The following is a 16,651-nucleotide window of genomic DNA, read 5'->3' on the forward strand; positions in this document are numbered from 1 at the left end:
GAGGGAGGGAAGGAGGGAGGGAGGGGGGAGAGAGAGAGAGAGAGAGAGAGAGAGAGAGAGAGAGAGAGAGAGAGAGAGCTCTTACTGAACCTGCCTGGTTCGTTTTAACATAAACCATTTGTCTTATAGACTGTGTTAGAAAATCTTTGTCTTGTGTCTTCTTTGCCTACCCAGACCCTTCAGCCCTATCTTGATATCTACTGACTTCTAGGAAAACCCTGGCTCCTTCAGTGAAAGCCACCACAATCCTGGCCAAACCAGTTAACCTTGCGTTGCCTTCATTCTGTCTTCTATAAAATGGAAATAACAAATATGCGCAAGCTACAGAGTTGCTGTGGGGAGCTACATGAGACAATAGATGTAAGGTAAATTATCAGGAGGCACCCAGGAAGCCCCCCATGAGTCAGTCAACCTTTTCGTAAAAACACCTCCAAATAACCTCATGTGTGCTGGGTGTGTGCAGAGCCTTCTTCCTGTTATTCCCTAAGCGACACAGTGTAATTACTTACACAGCACTTGATCTTTGAAAGTATGCGGAGGATGAGAGTGGTTTATATACAAATACTGCACCATTTGTGTGAAGGACTTGAGCGTGTACAGACACTGATACCCTTGGCAGCCTTGGAGCCCTCCCCGTGGATGCCAAGAAACCACTCTGCTTCTTGGTGGCAGAAGCTCACACTGGGAGCATCAACTCCAGGGTGTAACTTCAAGCTCACTTTCCCTACAACTGTGAATCAAATGGCTGTTTCCCCAGTGTTGTTCACTCAAATATATTTACTGAGAACTTAGGGTATGCCAAACACTCTTAAGGTACTTCCAGTAAGTAGAAGGAAATGGTTGATAGATAAAGTAGAGGAGGAAGGACCTGCCCACTAATGCCTGCCTAGATACAATCACAGACTCCATTGGAACAATGAGGCTAACACCCCCTCTCCTCCTCAGTCCTCCCCAATCGCTCCTCCCACTCCAGCATGGCACTGCCTACCTGAAGAGTCTCTGGATTCAGCTCTTCTTCTGTTCTCTTGTTTGGCTTCTAACCAGTAAGTCTTACAAAGGAGCAGTCATTAGAACACATCTTCTTTGTATTCATACAGTCAGGGGTTACAAAGGAGGTCCCAGAGAATCTTCCACATGCCTGGGTAAAGTAGCTTTACCTTTTTGTTCCAGTCAAGGATACATTTCACTATATAGAACAGGGCCATCTCTCAACTCCAAGTGCAGGGTGAAAGAGAATGAGTTTGTATGTGCATTGCCAGCCTTAGTCACAGTCAAAAGGTGCTTCTGCACTTTGGCTTTGTGCACAGGCTAGCTCTGCCTCCAACTTTGTCTCCATGCAGTAGTAATCTGGTTTCATCTGCAATATCCATTCTCTGTTGTTTTGAAAACTCGGGGCATGACCTACTTCTACAATAGGACTTTTGGGGACTATACCTCCAGCCTCAGAAATGGGTCAAATGTCACTAACCTGGGCATCAAGGCACATAATCCAGAGACACAGAATGAGTAGGATAAGGCACCTGACTCACTTTTGCTAGCCAGAAACATCCCAGGAGCGAGTGAGTCCAGAAGGAAGTATTTTGCCCTTTGTCATTTTGGATGAGCTAGAAATAGTGACCCTGGATTATCTCTTGTTGGGGTGGGTACAAGATGCTACCCAAAAGAATAAGCAAACCCTAGAACAGAGAGAGTGGAGTCATGGGAAAAGCTAACCTTAATGATTACACTGGAGTTCCTGAACACACCTGGGGTTTCAAAGACAATGGGTATATTCTCTTCATGCAAGGAGTTTAGGGCCTGTGGGTACCATAGATCCTTCCTTCCATACTACAGTGGGGCAGAATTAATGCTTCACATAGAGAAACAGCACATGGCAGGGGCAGAAAGCCACTTAGGGAAAAAGAAGAAAGAAACTTGGGATGGTAAGGACATACATCAGGATGACTGAGATGGCACAATTTGGGAAGTACCAGCTTCCTGGTGGTTTCAGTAGGAATGGCCACCCTAGACTTCTGCGTTTGCATGCTTGGCCCATAGGGCACTATTTAGAGGTGTGGCCCTGGAGAAAGTATGTTACGGCAGGGGCTGGCTTTGAAGTCTCAGATGTTCAAGCTAGGTCTAGCGTGTCTCACTTGCTTTCCCTGCTGTCTGTGGATCCAGATGTAGAACTCTCGGCTGCTTCTCCAGCACCACATCTGTCTGCATGCCACCATGTTTTCTGCACCGTGACAATGTTGGACTGAATCTCTGAACTGTAAGCCAGCCCCAACAGAATGTTCTCCTTTATAAGAGTTGCCGTGGTCATGGTGTCGCTTCACAGTGATAAAACTCTAATGATAACACCAGGGAACAAGGGTATACAAGAAGCCAGTGATATACTTACAGAGCGATGATACTGAACACAATTCAAGAAATAGGGGGACCCAAGGCAGGAGGCAGAGTGAGACAGACCAACAGCCCTCTTAATGGGCACCTTCAGCCAAGCCAGCAGCAGGCAGTGTTCACCCTGCAAGTCCTCTGCCCCAACCCCTTCTGCATTGAAAAATACCCAGGGCTTCGGTATCCTTGGGTTGAGAGCAATAGGAGATTGCTTATTCACATGTTCTTAGCAAAATGAACAAAAACACGGTTCAGGCAGAATCAAAATATGGGATTTTGGTTGTTGTTTTCTGTTTGGTTGGTTTTGTTTGTGTGTTTGTTGTTGATGGAATTAGTTACAGCCAGTCTCCTTTATCCCCCATATTCCTGGTAACTCCGGGGCTAGGATTGGGGGGCAGGGAGCCACAAAAGTCCCCGTTATAAATCCTAGGGCCCATCCCCAACAGTCATGGCTCAGATACGAATCGTTTTTCATTTGGTCTCAAGTCATTTTTTAAAGGCCTGTTTTTCATTAGGAAGGTAACTTGAGAGTCCCTGGGGGGAAGGAGGGGGGTGCACACCAGGCAGAAGAGAGCTGATTTCCCTTCTGACTCAGGCTTGCTCTTTCCCTGGTTCTCCTTGGTCTAAGTACGGCCAAGCCTTTTGCAATTTATTGAGACAAAAGAAGGGGCAGGGCGGGGGGAGCGGAGAAAGAGGGAGGGAAGGGAGAAATCACACATAAATCTTAGATTCCACAGCAATTTTATCGATGTATTTGTGTGTATGCCTGTGTGTTTGCTTGCATATTTTCATAAAACAGGCACATTCAAAAGGCACTAGTTTTTTTGGCCACTCGGGTGTCTGTCACGGGTTGAATATGTCCCAGGTGTGGCTCCTTCAGCATTCCGTGTACACATGGTTCTCATTACGGCATCCCCAAGGGCTTGGAAGCATGCGCTTGTACCTCCCCCACACAGCCACAACTGAGAACCGGCAGATGCCAACTGGAAGGGCAGTGTTAGAAAACCAGTGCTGGAGATGAAGGCTGCACAGGCCTGGAACCTACAAGCCATCTCCTACCCCACTGGGCCACACGGGCCTTCTCTAAAAGCCCAGCCCTGGATGAGTGGACACAGAGATCCTAGGGCACAAGAGAACCAAGGTCCAGGAAGGCCGTGTTACATGTATCTTCTGGTGGCTACATCATTGTCTGTTTGCAGGTCCGTGCATAAACTCACACTGCTGTAATGAGATTATTTGGACTTTCAGAATGCCTTCATTTGACAATCTCTTCTCTAAAGGGCTATTTATAGTAAGCAGAGGGTTGAGGTTAGAGAGAGAGAGAGAGAGATCAGTGCTTAAGAGTGCTTCCTGCTCTTCCAGAGGACCTGGATGTGGTTATCAGCACCCAAATCTCACAACTTGTGCCCCAGGGGACCCAGCACCCTCTTCTGGCATCCAGGTACTTGTGGACCTGCACAAACCCACACTCACAAATGCACATACTCACACATAATTAGAAGTAAAAATACATCCTACCATGATAATGAGAGGAAGGGACACAGCTTAGAGACTGAGCAAGCAGGCAGCCATGAGAAAGAGCCTTAGTGAAGGGTGCTATGGGGCGACCTGGGGAAGGTTCTTTACCTCCTGCTATTATGGCTTCCACATCTGGAAAACTAAGGATTAGACCACAGGATCCCTTGGCAGCCTCCACCATTGAAATACTGAGATTCTCCTTATTGAATATGGGTCCTTAAAAAGAGAAAAGTAAAACTATAACCTTTATCCAAATACAGTATCTAAAGTCCAGGATGTTTCAGACTATACGATAGTGTTGGTACTGGGAAAGTTTTAGGGGATTGGAGCGTATTGATTTCAGATCTTCCGATCAGGGCTGTTCAGCTTTAGTGTCCCAATTACTACAAAGAGAAATTGGCATTCGTCATCAAGGAAGGTAAGTCACCATTAGAGTGAGAGTGTGGAAATGCTTTAACCAGGTGCAGCACAAGGAAGACAGACTGAAATTGTTTTCCTTTTGGGCCCTTCTCAAAGACTCAATCATGATAAAGCAATTTTACAAAACACAAGCTTGTGTCAATTGCAGACTTTGAGACCAGGCCTAGAAACAGCAGCAGACACAAGACTGAGGAGGAAGGATCTTTGCATTTGTGATCAGAGGCCTGGCCCAGGTGTCCCTTGCTCCATCTCCTCTTCCGAGAATTTCACAAGAGGCTTCCGGTAGAGCCACCAGCCCCAGGGGAACCCTTAGTGACCCCCACAACCTTCCTATCAGTGATATCTTCAAAGACAAGAAAGTAGGTTACGATGTGGGGCTGGCATGGACATCTGTAGTGGGATATTTTCCACGCAAGTTGGGAGGAGCTAAGGTGGGAGGAGTAAGGAGAGGAAGAGGAGAAGGAAGAGGAGGGAGGAGCTAAGGGGGAGAGATGTAGGAGCCATGGATGACCACGCATGTATGGAGAGCAGTCCTGGGTAACAACTTATATCTAGGTTAGTTATTTGGGTAACACCTCTAATTGTGTGAGCATCTTGTTAATTGAGCATTATCAAACATATAAAGCCATTGGATAATCTTTAGGCTTTAGAGTCTCATTTCTACTGGGTACCTCATGGATTGCAGGATGGTTTGGGCTCAGCCTAGGCTTGTGGAGATAGCATGGAAGATTGCTTTGCCAATCTTCCATGCTGGTATATCGTGGGTGCCAGGGCCAGTGTTCTGGCCCACCTGAGCCTGAAGCCTGAGCCACGGCAGCAGCAAGAACATGCTGCTGCTCAGACCTCAGGCCTAGCCTAGTCAGGAACATGGTGGCTCTATAACAAAAGACAGATCGGGTGCCGCTGTTTTAAATATTACTGCAACAGACATCCAGTCACATCAGCTCATAAACAAGTTCATTATCTGAATTTTTCTGAACAGGTATGAATAATATATTCACAGTATGCAATGTGATGTTTTGGCCTATGTATACATTGTAGTATGATTAAATCAAGACAACTAACATATCATCGTGCTATCGTGCTATATACTTACAATGAGAACATTTTAAATCTATGTACCAATTTCTATGTGTATTAAAAATTACTACCAGCAGTTGTCACTGTGTGATACAGTAGACCATTGGAACGTATTACTAATGGAAACATCATACCCTTTAACCACACACCACACCCACCCCCAGCTTACCCTGAAGTAACCACCTTGCTTCTGGTTGCTTCTCTGGGCTTGATATCTTTAGAAAAATTCACGAGAGTCACACAAGGAAGTATCTGCCCATGCCTATTGTATTAGTTATGTCTCTGTTGCCATGGTAACACACTACCACCAAGGCAACTAATAGAAAGAGAGTCTGGCTTACGGTTGCAGAGGAATAAGAGTGTGTCACAGCAGGGAGAGCTGGAAACAAATGGCAGTCATGGCAGCAGGGGCAGGAAGCTGAGGCTCACGTCTTGAACACCAAGCAAACAGAAGAGCAGACTGGAATGCCATAAGTCTTTAAACTCTCCAAGACTGCCTCCAGTGACAACTTCTTCTAGCAAGGCTGTCTCAGTTAGAGTTTGACTGCTGGGAACAGACACCACGACCAAGGCAACTCTTATAAGGACAACATTTAATTGGGGCTGGCTCACAGATTCAGAGGTTCAGACCACTATCATCAAGGTGGAAATATGGCAGCATCCAACCAGGCATGGTGCAGGAGGAGCTGAGAGTTCTACATCTTCATCTGAAGGCTTCTAGGAGAAGACTGGCTTCCAGCCAGCTAGGATGAGGGTCTTAAAGCCCACACCCACAGTGACACACCTACTCCAACAAGGCCACACCCACTCCAACAAGATCACACCCACTCCAACAAGGTTACACCCACTCCAACAAGGCCACACCCACAGTAGCACACCTACTCCATCAAGGCCACACCTACTCCAACAGAGCCACACCTTCTAATCCACATCCAAGCACATACGAAAAGGCCATCAGAATGGCTATACCTCCTAAACATTCCTACACAGTGCCACCAACTGCAGACCACATGTTTGAGCATCAGAGCTCACAGTGGATAACCTTACTCAAGCCATATCTGTCCTAGTTCACTAAGCCTCTGAGGCTTGAACATACAATAACAAATGGCAGGATTCCCTCCTTTTGAGGCTGGGTATTTCCAGGGCATACATGGTTCATTTTTCCTTGATAGGTTGATGCACACTTAGGCTGGTCCATGTCTTAGCTATTGCAGACAGTGTTGCCATGAATTCAAACTATGGATGCTTCAACACATGGATTTCATTTCCTGTGAGAACTGAGTTTAATCTACACCTCTGGGGTGGCTTGATTTCCTGCAGAAGGCCAGAGAAGATGACAAAGACCTAGAAGACACCAGGTTATAGGTTGCAGTGAAGTTATAGAAAAGCAACTCTTGGGCCTCAGGTGCCTTGAGGGTAGGTGGTGTGGCGATGGGGTCCAAGGACTGGATATGATGCTGGAGCCCCGGCTCCAGTAAAACCCAGATTGCTAGCCTCAGAGTCTACCTACTCTCCACTAGGAGATGGGACAGGCCCTCCATCAAAGCTTCTGGGGCACATGAAGCTACTAAAAAAGACTGAAGGGGAATAACTCTGACACTGCTGTGTGCACTCCTCCAAGTCTGTGTTGCATTCCTGTTAGACCCTCAGCTTGCTTGCCTGCTGACTGGTTTATTCCCACCTGGGACCTGGATGCTTGTCTAGTCTGCCTGTGCTTAGCTCTCCCATTCCCATCACATCACAGAACTAAACATGTGCTAAAGAGTCCTTGTCATCCCTTGAGCTGGAGCCTTGCCTCCAGCTTCCAGTCCCTGTCAATCACATAACAAATCCTATGTAGTCCAGCTAAGGTGGAATCGTCTCACACTGTGCCAGCTCCAGGAATACTATATTTTAGTCAGTTGCTAAACACATTGGACATTATGAGTGGAGATGTGGGACCACTTCAAACATTGTTTCCATCAGGTGTATCCCAATGAGGGTATAACAGGGTATTGGTAAATGCTCCACACTCTGAGGAAGCCTTTGGCCAACCATCAGTTCCAAAGCAACCATCAGGATGTAGACACACAGGCAGTCACACACACACACATACACACACACACACACCAAGACAGACTGACTTCTGACTCCAAATTCTAACACCATACCAGCTCTGCCTCTAAGTTAGAAAGAGTCTCTCTCATCTTCAAGTAGCTCAGACAAGTCAAGAGTTTAGAACTTTCCAGACAGATTCATGTTCTGGGACTTCACAATACTGGAAGAAGTGAAGACAAAGAAAAAAGAAGAGGAGGAATATCAAAATAAGCTTAAAACTTCAGATAAGAGGCTAGAGATGTAGCTTAGGTGTTAAAAACATTAGAACTAGGTTCAGTTCCCAGCACCTACATAGCAACTGACAACCATCTGTAAGTTCAGCTCCAGGGGACCCAATGGCCTGGCTTCCTTCAACACATGGTGTTAGTCTTCAGACGGAGAAATCAACAAAGCACATTTATAGGGTTATAGCTTGGAAATGAAATACAAGTTTTAAACTGAACAACAGTTCACAACAGATACTCTCTTTCAATCCTGTAGCCTGATACTTTGATACAGCTTCACTTTGATACAAACTGGAGAGTTCTGTGGGAGGGTGTTTGAGACTTAGAGTGGCCCCTGACCTCATCTGAGGCGGAGTTCACAAACGTTTGTGCTCACCTCTTCATACGCAATCCCGTCCCCTATAAGGCTGTAGACACATAAACATGCCACAGGCTCAGTGACACAGACCTATAACAGAAACAATACAACATGTCTCTGTACCACTTCCCTCCCTCCTGTGATGGTCAGAGCCCAGGAAATGAAGCTCATTTGAGCTGCTAAGTGAACCAAGGAGACACACCCATGTTTCCTTCCGTATTATTTTTGTAATGCTGGGGATAGAACCTAGAGCCTCAACATGTTAGGCCAGCCCTCTACCACTGAGCTACACCCTTACTCTTCTCCCTCCATTTCCAAATCCCTCTGGGCAGATGGTTGAAGGCAACCTTTTAAAAACTGAATTAAGAAGCTTAACTCAGGGCTGAAGAGATAGCTCAGAGGTTAAGAGCACAGGCTTCTCTTCCAGAGGTCCTGAGTTCAATTCCCAGCAATCACATGGTGGCTCATAACCATCTATGATGAGATTTGGTGCCCTCTTCTGGCCTGCAGGTATACATGCAGGCAGGATGCTGTATACACAACAAATAAATCTTTAAAAAAGAAGAAGCTTAACTCAAAACAAAGCTAATCAGTATGGCTGGCTTCCCTTCCACTCAGCTTCCTAGTCACGCACTTGAACATCACAGAAAGAGACAAAGGAAGTCCCTGGTTACTTTATTTTTCATTTTTAAAAAGTATTTTTATTATTTTAATTATGTGTGTGTGGTAGTTGGGGAGGGGCGTGTATACTCATTACCACATCAGATTCCTTTGGAGCTGGGCTTATAGGCAGTTGTAAGCCACCTGACCTGAGTGCTGGGAATCAAACTCAGGTTCTCGGGAAGAGCAATGTGTCCTCAATGACTCAGCCATCTCTGCAGCTCTCTGCTTTTGTGGTTTTGTTTTAGGGTTTGTGTTTGTTTTGTCCCAGCTCAGTGGGAGGATGATACTGACTTTCTTAGCTTGGCAGCCGTGCTCAGCAGGGCTTATGTGAATGGGGTCTCTAATATGTAAGTCTTTAGGGGAGCAGAGCCCCCTGCCCCTACCAAAGTTGAAGAATTCTTGATCATTTTCCCAGCCTCCAAGCAGCAGACATGGCCACATGACTTACAAGTGGTCAGCCATCAGACCCCACCCAGCTCTTTAGATCACAGGAGAGTGATACACAGGCCAACGTTCAAGTATAGCTACTTATAGTGACTTCAGAGAGATATATACAGACCAAGGAACAGAGGTTCACGATCACAGAGGCCGGTAGCGCAGTGGGAACATAAACCCTCCAGAGCCTTGGTCTTCACCCTTACTCTTGCTTGCTCTGTTACCTGTCTTTGTGTAAATCTTTCCAGTTTCAGTGAAGTAGTGTCTGTCTGCTTCTACTGTTGCAGCAAAGAATGCATAAGGGCCTCCCTAGTTCAAAGCGTGCTTTTGCAGACATCAAGAGTGGCCACATGCAGAAAATATGAGCTGAAGCCGTATGTATTCTTTCTGGGAAGCAGTTCTACAAACCACCCTGTAGTCACTCTGCTATCCTAGTTTGGACAGCCAGATGTCAGCTAAGATGCTGTAGAAAGATCAGAGAGGAAGTAAATCATAGTGCTCTGGGCTGCACAGTCTCTCTTCCAGACGCCTGCTTCTGCTCTTGTAGGCAAAGTCATGAGTCATCAAGCATGCCTGTCAATAAAACTTTATTGACAAAAACAAATACTCTGACACATTTGGCCAGTTGTTTCCCGATCCTTCAGAAAAAGATAGCTCTGTATACCACAGTCCAGCCTTCAGGGGATAATGTCAGAAACACCACACTTAAAAACCAGCATATGTCCTGGGAAGACATTAAACAATTTCCCTTTTGAATGAAAAAATATTTTATGATTATTTGTATTTTGCTTGCTGCGTGCCATATGTGTGGGGTGCCTATAGGGAGCCAGAATCTCTGAAGCTGGAATTAAATAAATACGATTGTGGGTCATCACATGGGTTCTGAGAACAGAACTGTGGTCCTCTGGAAGGGCTGCCGGTGCTCTTAACTGCTGAGCCGTCTCTACAGCTCTAAAACCTTGTGTTTCTGAGCCATTAAACTTTGGAGTTGCTTGTTACTGCAACAACTCATTCCGTGCAGACTATAAGCTGATGACCTCAATGTAAGTACACCAAAGTTGATCTCGTATGATTCAATAAAATTGGATAAACAAAATGAGGTTAAAACTCTTTATATCTCAGTGTCAAAGAAAAACAACAAATTCCATCCGTGACACGGTGTTCAATCAAGAACTGGTAACTACAAGCTCTCCCAGATCACCAGTACTCCCAGGACTGGAGCAGGCTAGAACAGAAGGGGTCTCTAAACCTTTCTCCTTGCTTTGGATGCTGGGCTCTAGAGTGCACAGCTCACTGTCTGGATCAAACTTTCCACGTGAAAACCAAAACGACCAGGGAACTAAGAGGTCTCTCCCCCATTTTGAGAGCACCGACACCCACAGGAGGTTCCAGAACAAAAACGGGTGAACTGCAAGTTCCCTGTGAAATCGATCCTGCCTGTGGCCCGGGTGGATGGAGCGAGGACAAGGCTCTTAGGAAAGCTGAGGACATTTTCCAAGCTTTGGGACACAGCCGGCCAGAGCCAGCAAAAAAAGCCGGGGGGCTGAAATGTGAGTGTTGGACTCTCTCTGCCCTGCACCCCTACTGAAACCCAGTGCTGAGCCATTCAGTCACTCTTGGCCTTGGGAATAGATTCCTTCGTGATCCGTGACTGTTTCCAAATTATCCTCCCATCTCAGATTCAGATATGAATATACGAGATACAAAATGTAAGAAAGTGAGCCCAAAAGCAGAAAATGGGGGCCTGGAGTTTCTTTTTTGACTCCCATGCCCACGGCACGCGGAAACCTCTGAGACAGCCACACAGGCTCAACCCAGAGCCCAGTGCGAGCAGCATCTGTGGATGTGAAATTCCAGCTTAATCCCCTAGCCAGAGGCTTAATCCCTGAGCTCTGAATCAGGCCTTGGCAGAGAGCAATCTTTCCGCTCTCTTGTAAATTTCCTTCCCTCCAGCCCTGGAACCAATCAGCACAACAGCCTCCAGGGCTCCCTGGCTGGAGCCGTACAGCCTGGCCTGAGGAGCTGCGGTGGAGCAGTCAGTCCCCAAAGGTCAGGGCACCTAAAGTTCAGCTACTCTGAAACTCTGTCCTGGTCACCTGCCACAGGACTGAGATCCCACCGCCACCCTCATCCTTTTGACTGTGGCTAAGGTTGACAAAAATGATACACTCACAGGTAAAGGAGCTCACTGGAAACCACAGGTCCTTGCTTGGACAAAGGTGCCCATGTCCACCCCCCCACCCCCCCCAACGAATACCATTCTGTTGTAATCACAGCCCGGCTGGCTTACTTCTGAAGTGTCCCTAAGATCTTTTGTGTCACAAGTGGAGTTGCTATCGTGGAAACCTGGAGATCCACCAAGCTTAAGATGTTAACAAATTGGTCCCTTCACATAAAGCTGGTGTGTGGGGGGCTGGGTTCCACCACCCAAATGTGACCCTACGTCACAGCTCTAGAAATATGGTCAGCCTGCTCCCCAGCCCCCCCAGATAGCCAAGGGGAACAAGACTCTAAAGATGGTGGGAGATATGTCTGTGTGTGGTGTGGAGGTTATGACCACATTTATATGAGCACGGAAATACATGTGTGGTGTGTGTACACTTATGGTCTGTGGTGCGTGTGCTTGTGTGTGTGCATACTGTGTACTAAGTGTCTATATCTTTGTGTCTATATGTCCATGGCAGCTTGTGTACTGTGGAAAACCAAAAACTGAAAAACATAAACAGACGTTCACAGATTTAAGCAAAAACACTTCAAGGAAACACTCCAGAAATACAATACACAACAGCTGGACTCTGAGCACCGAGGAATACAAGAAACTCTACCATTGCCATCACTGATGTTACCGTTAGAGTTGCCAAACGTCTCCACACACATCGCCCATCTTTTTGCCCTCTGAGCCACAGTGGTTTGAGGATATGAACCCCTGTTGAAGGAACAGACGCTGGAAGAGATACCAATGGTGGCCCTGTTTCAGGAACTAGTCATTCCCTCTCTCCTGAGTGCTACAAAATGACATATAGACTTGCCTTGGTTTTGCCCTGGAAGTGTGTGTGGCTGTCGCATGGGGCAACACTAGACAGTCGCTGATGGTTTACCCAGCAGCCTGGTGTGGATGGAGGCAGAGGGAGGGGCACGTGGTCTATCACACCACCCCAAGTCTCTGAACACAGCGTGTCCTACATATTCATCACATCTCATTGTGAAACAATATTCGAGACTTAAAGAAATAATTAAAGCACAGCAAATGTCTGCTGTGAGCAGACTGGTGTAGATCCAGCCTATGTGCACTTGGGGTGAGTCTAGAATTCTGTGAGGCTGACATCACTTCCTGTTTTTGAAAGTAAGAACACCCAGACTTAGAAAGGCCAAGCAGCTTGCATGAGGGACGCACAGCTATAGGATGAGAAGTCCAACGCAGAGCAGTCAGATCAGCTCTGCTCGGCACGCAGCACAGCCACACAGAGACACCCTCGGGCCAAGTGCAGCACGGTCACGAGTGTCTCAGAAGGAAAGAAGATAAAGCTGGACCCCACACTTCTGCTTTCCTCTTACCGCACAGTCTGTCTTCAGTAACAGTGGAATTCGAATTATTTACATAAACTATACGGGCCATGGTACAACAAATGGTTTTGTATTGGCTAAGTTTATGATAAAAGGAAGCAAACAAGGACGTAAGAGTCTAATATCAAAATCCAACAACGGGAAAGAAAGCTCTAAAAGGAGTCATTTCCACAGGTTTCTTCTGATGCTTACATTGTGCGTCTGCGCGCATGTGCAGGCAGGTGTGCGCATGCGCAGGCAGGCATGCTTTACCTTATCCAGTGAACCCAGAGCTCTCTGATTTGTCTAGCCAGCAAACCCCAGCAGTCCCGTCTTCCTCTCCTCACTGCAGGATCAAAGGCATATACTACTCCCCTGGCTTTTTCACATGGGTGTTGCGAATCCTGATTCAGGTTCCCAGGTTTGTAAAGCGAGCACCTTACCAGCCATCTTAGCCATCTTCCTCACCCACCGATCCACATATATTTCCTTTCAGATCTATTTTTATTATTTTAAATTATGTGTGCAGGTGCCTACAGAGGCCAGAGGTGATGGATCCCAGAGATGGAGTCATGGGTAATAAATAGTCAGCTACCTGACGTGGGTACTAGAAACTGAAACTTGGGTCCTCTTCAAGAGCAGAAAGTGCTCTTAATTCCTAAGCCACCTCTCCGGCCTCGGTTCTTGTTGCTTTTTAAAAAGCCTGTTGTGGAAAAAAAAAAAAGCAATTCTGAAAACTTGTATTTCAGGACTCATTGATTAGGAGTCTAAGCGATGTGGCAGTTCTCTTATACACGAACTAAAATTCCTGAACAAAACTTTCAATTTTACGTCTTTTGTAGCACATTTATTTCTTACATATGACCCTCAGTATTAGCTGTCACATGTCGCCTAAGGGAAAGGTCCCCCTCATTCCTTACATCTGGGGAGGACAGCAGAGCAAGCCTAGCCTGCAGAGGGCCACGCTGGCACCGGATGTGACCCACAAACATGAGAACAGAGACAGAAAGGAAGGGCAGCCTGTGCCCTCTGCCTCTCTCCACACTGGCTCAGCGTGTGTGCGGCTTTCTTGTCCCCACTTGGCAAGAAGGAAGATCTCAGACAAACAAGAGACTGAAAGAAGGGGACCGACCCTTCTTTTCTTAGCAGCATATTGCTAAGCGCAGTGTACAATGCACACCCAGCTAGCGACCATGCATGACCCTCCTCTACACAAGCCTCCTTGACAACACCGACCTGCTGTGGACATTATCTCTGCTCTTTGTGGCTTGGTGGGTCAGAACCCTGTTCTTGGATGAGACCCAGGATAGGAAGGAAGAGGAAACAAAAATGGTTTTTTTTTGTTTGTTTGTTTTTGTTTTTGTTTTTTGATGAAGTGGCCTGGTTACACACAGTGACTATCCCTAAGCCACCCCACAAGTGCCCCCCCACCAAAGCTGGAACAAGTTTGCAAAACCACAAAAGGTCCACAGTGCTGACTCCAGCTCCCTTCAGCCCAGTGTAGGTAACAGGTGTGAGTTCTGTACCCTCCCACAGGGTGGATCCTGGCTCACCATCTGTGAGCTGTGTGACTTCAGATACTTCCCTCCTTCGAGTCTGCATTCTGGGGATCCTTCTGTATAGACTGGGTGACCAGACGTGAAACTGCTAATGACATAACTCACACAAGTTTCTCTCTCCGAGCCTCTTAGCTCCTTCCCTGCTCAGATGCTCTACCATATACACAGGGGATAGCATGGTTACTCCTCTGTCTCTCGAATAGATCTGTCCCCTCTGAAAGATCTGAGGGCTTCTGAAACTGCTGACTCCTCACGAGCCATTGTATTGTTCCCTGTTTGCCTCTGTAAAACTGTTCTCTGCGGAGCCCCCTGTGAACCGTCATAGCTTCCACCCCAAGTATCTCCAAGAATGATTGACAGTTCCTGAGTCACATTTGGTTCTTTTTTTTTTGAAAACCCATTCACACTCAGTATCTCTGACCTGGAAGTGATCGTGTTATCTCACTTTGCAGGGACTTTTCGAGTTTTAGCATAAAGACCCCATTCCAGCACAGTCCAGAAAAAAGCATCGTAGTATAATAGTCTTGCAAACCGGGGCAGCGCCTGCTTCGTTTACTCCCATATCACTGCAAGAGTGGAAGCAGGAACCCAGAACCTTTGTCGGGGCGGGGTGGGGGGGAAGGGAGAGAACAGGGAAGGAGAAAGAGAAAGAAGGAAAAATATGAGGAAAAGAGAGGAAGAGGAGGAAAATGAAGGGAGAAGAAGGGAGGAAGGAAAAGAGGTAATGAGGGAGGGGTAAAGGAAAGGAAGAAAGGAGAGAAGGAAGAGAAGGAAAAAAAGGATAAATGGGGAAACTTTTATTTTTATTTTATGTTACATTCATTTAATTGGTAAATAAATTAACATACTTTCCTGTTCAAAATTGTAAGTGAGTCCACCAGTCACAAGAGACTTGCGATACCTCTCATGTCTAAGCTACAGAACACAAACTTGGAAGTTGCCAAGGGGAAGGTTTGAACCAGAAGTAGTTTTGCAGAAGGATGACTAGGACCACGTACTCTTCCCATCTTCTCCACGGGGAGATAAAGGCCCCTGAGCAGGGATCTCAGCCAAGTCAATCTGGTCTACAGGAGGGATGACATCCCCTGCTATAGGGCTTCCCCCACCCTGATGTGTGAACTGTAAGCAGTGCCTGATGTTGTTCCTTAGAAAGCCATTTGTAGCCATCTGATCTTAGCAGGACTCTTGAAAGGTCTAGACCTGATGTAAGGAACTGACTTTTATTAAAGAGGCTTCTATTGTTTAGAAAGGCAAAATTCCATCCGATCCAACCTCTTAAGCATTCAGATTTCCTAAATGTATTGCTTATTTTCTGTTTCTTTTGAATAAATTCAGCTTTCCTACTTCTTAAGACATATTTATGCCATAGATGAAACCAAAGCAAAAGTAATGTGGATGGATAAAATCCTCTACAGGCAGAATTTCTGGGTGGCCACAAGCAGGAAAGGTCTCCAAGGAAGTTCAGGGGGTGCTAGGAAAGACCAGCGGCCACATGGCATGATTTGTCCTCATTGGGAGCTTCCAAGGAGTTGTTGTCTGGGCCCCGGCTTAGCCGGCCCCACTGACAGGAGGAGTGCCTCACTCACATAAAGAATTTCCAGTGATGACGCAAAGAAAGTCACCCAGACTCTGTGGATTCAAGGGCATAAAGTTACCTAGTTAAAAAAAAAATAATGTGCTGAGAAGGACAGCACTCTCTGCCTTTCAAGCTATTTTTAATGTATGTTCAGGTAATATTTCAAACCTTTGGAGGAGCTCAGACACTTTCTGATTTGAACTCAGCACAACTCAGAAAACGATTCTTCTATGTGTTACCTTGCAATTTGCAAAGGATGCTTTGAGTGTGCTTTGAGGCTGAAGCTAAAAATGAATAAAAGCTCAAGGCAAAAATGAAAGAAAAAAAAAGCTGTAAATCTTGTATCTGAGAAGATATCATTACCCAGAATGCCTAGAGAACAGATAAGAACGACAGCAACCATAGCCAAGCTAAGGGCCAGAGTGCCTTCCACAGTCTGCACAAATGGACAACGTAAAAAGATGATCATGTCACCAGTTGTTATCTGGGCCCCTGCTTAGCCGGCCCCACTGACAGGAGAGCCTCACTCACACAAAGAATTTCCAGTCATGATGCAAAGAAAGTCATCCAGACTCTGTGGACCAGAGAAGAGTAAAAATTCCTCATGAAATATAACCAAGGGTCATTAGAATGACAAAGAGCTCATAGCTGGTGGGGATGTGGAGAAACCAGGAGGAATGTAAAATGTTCAGTCACTACTGAAAACAGTGTGGCCCATCTTCGAGCAATTAAAATGTTAATTTGTACTCTTTGGTAAACCACCAGGCAAAGAGTACACATGGAGGGACTCATGGCTCCA

The sequence above is a fragment of the Grammomys surdaster genome, unplaced genomic scaffold (genome assembly GCF_004785775.1).
Source record: "Grammomys surdaster isolate TR1022 unplaced genomic scaffold, NIH_TR_1.0 211, whole genome shotgun sequence".
NCBI classification, from domain to species: Eukaryota; Metazoa; Chordata; class Mammalia; order Rodentia; family Muridae; genus Grammomys; species Grammomys surdaster.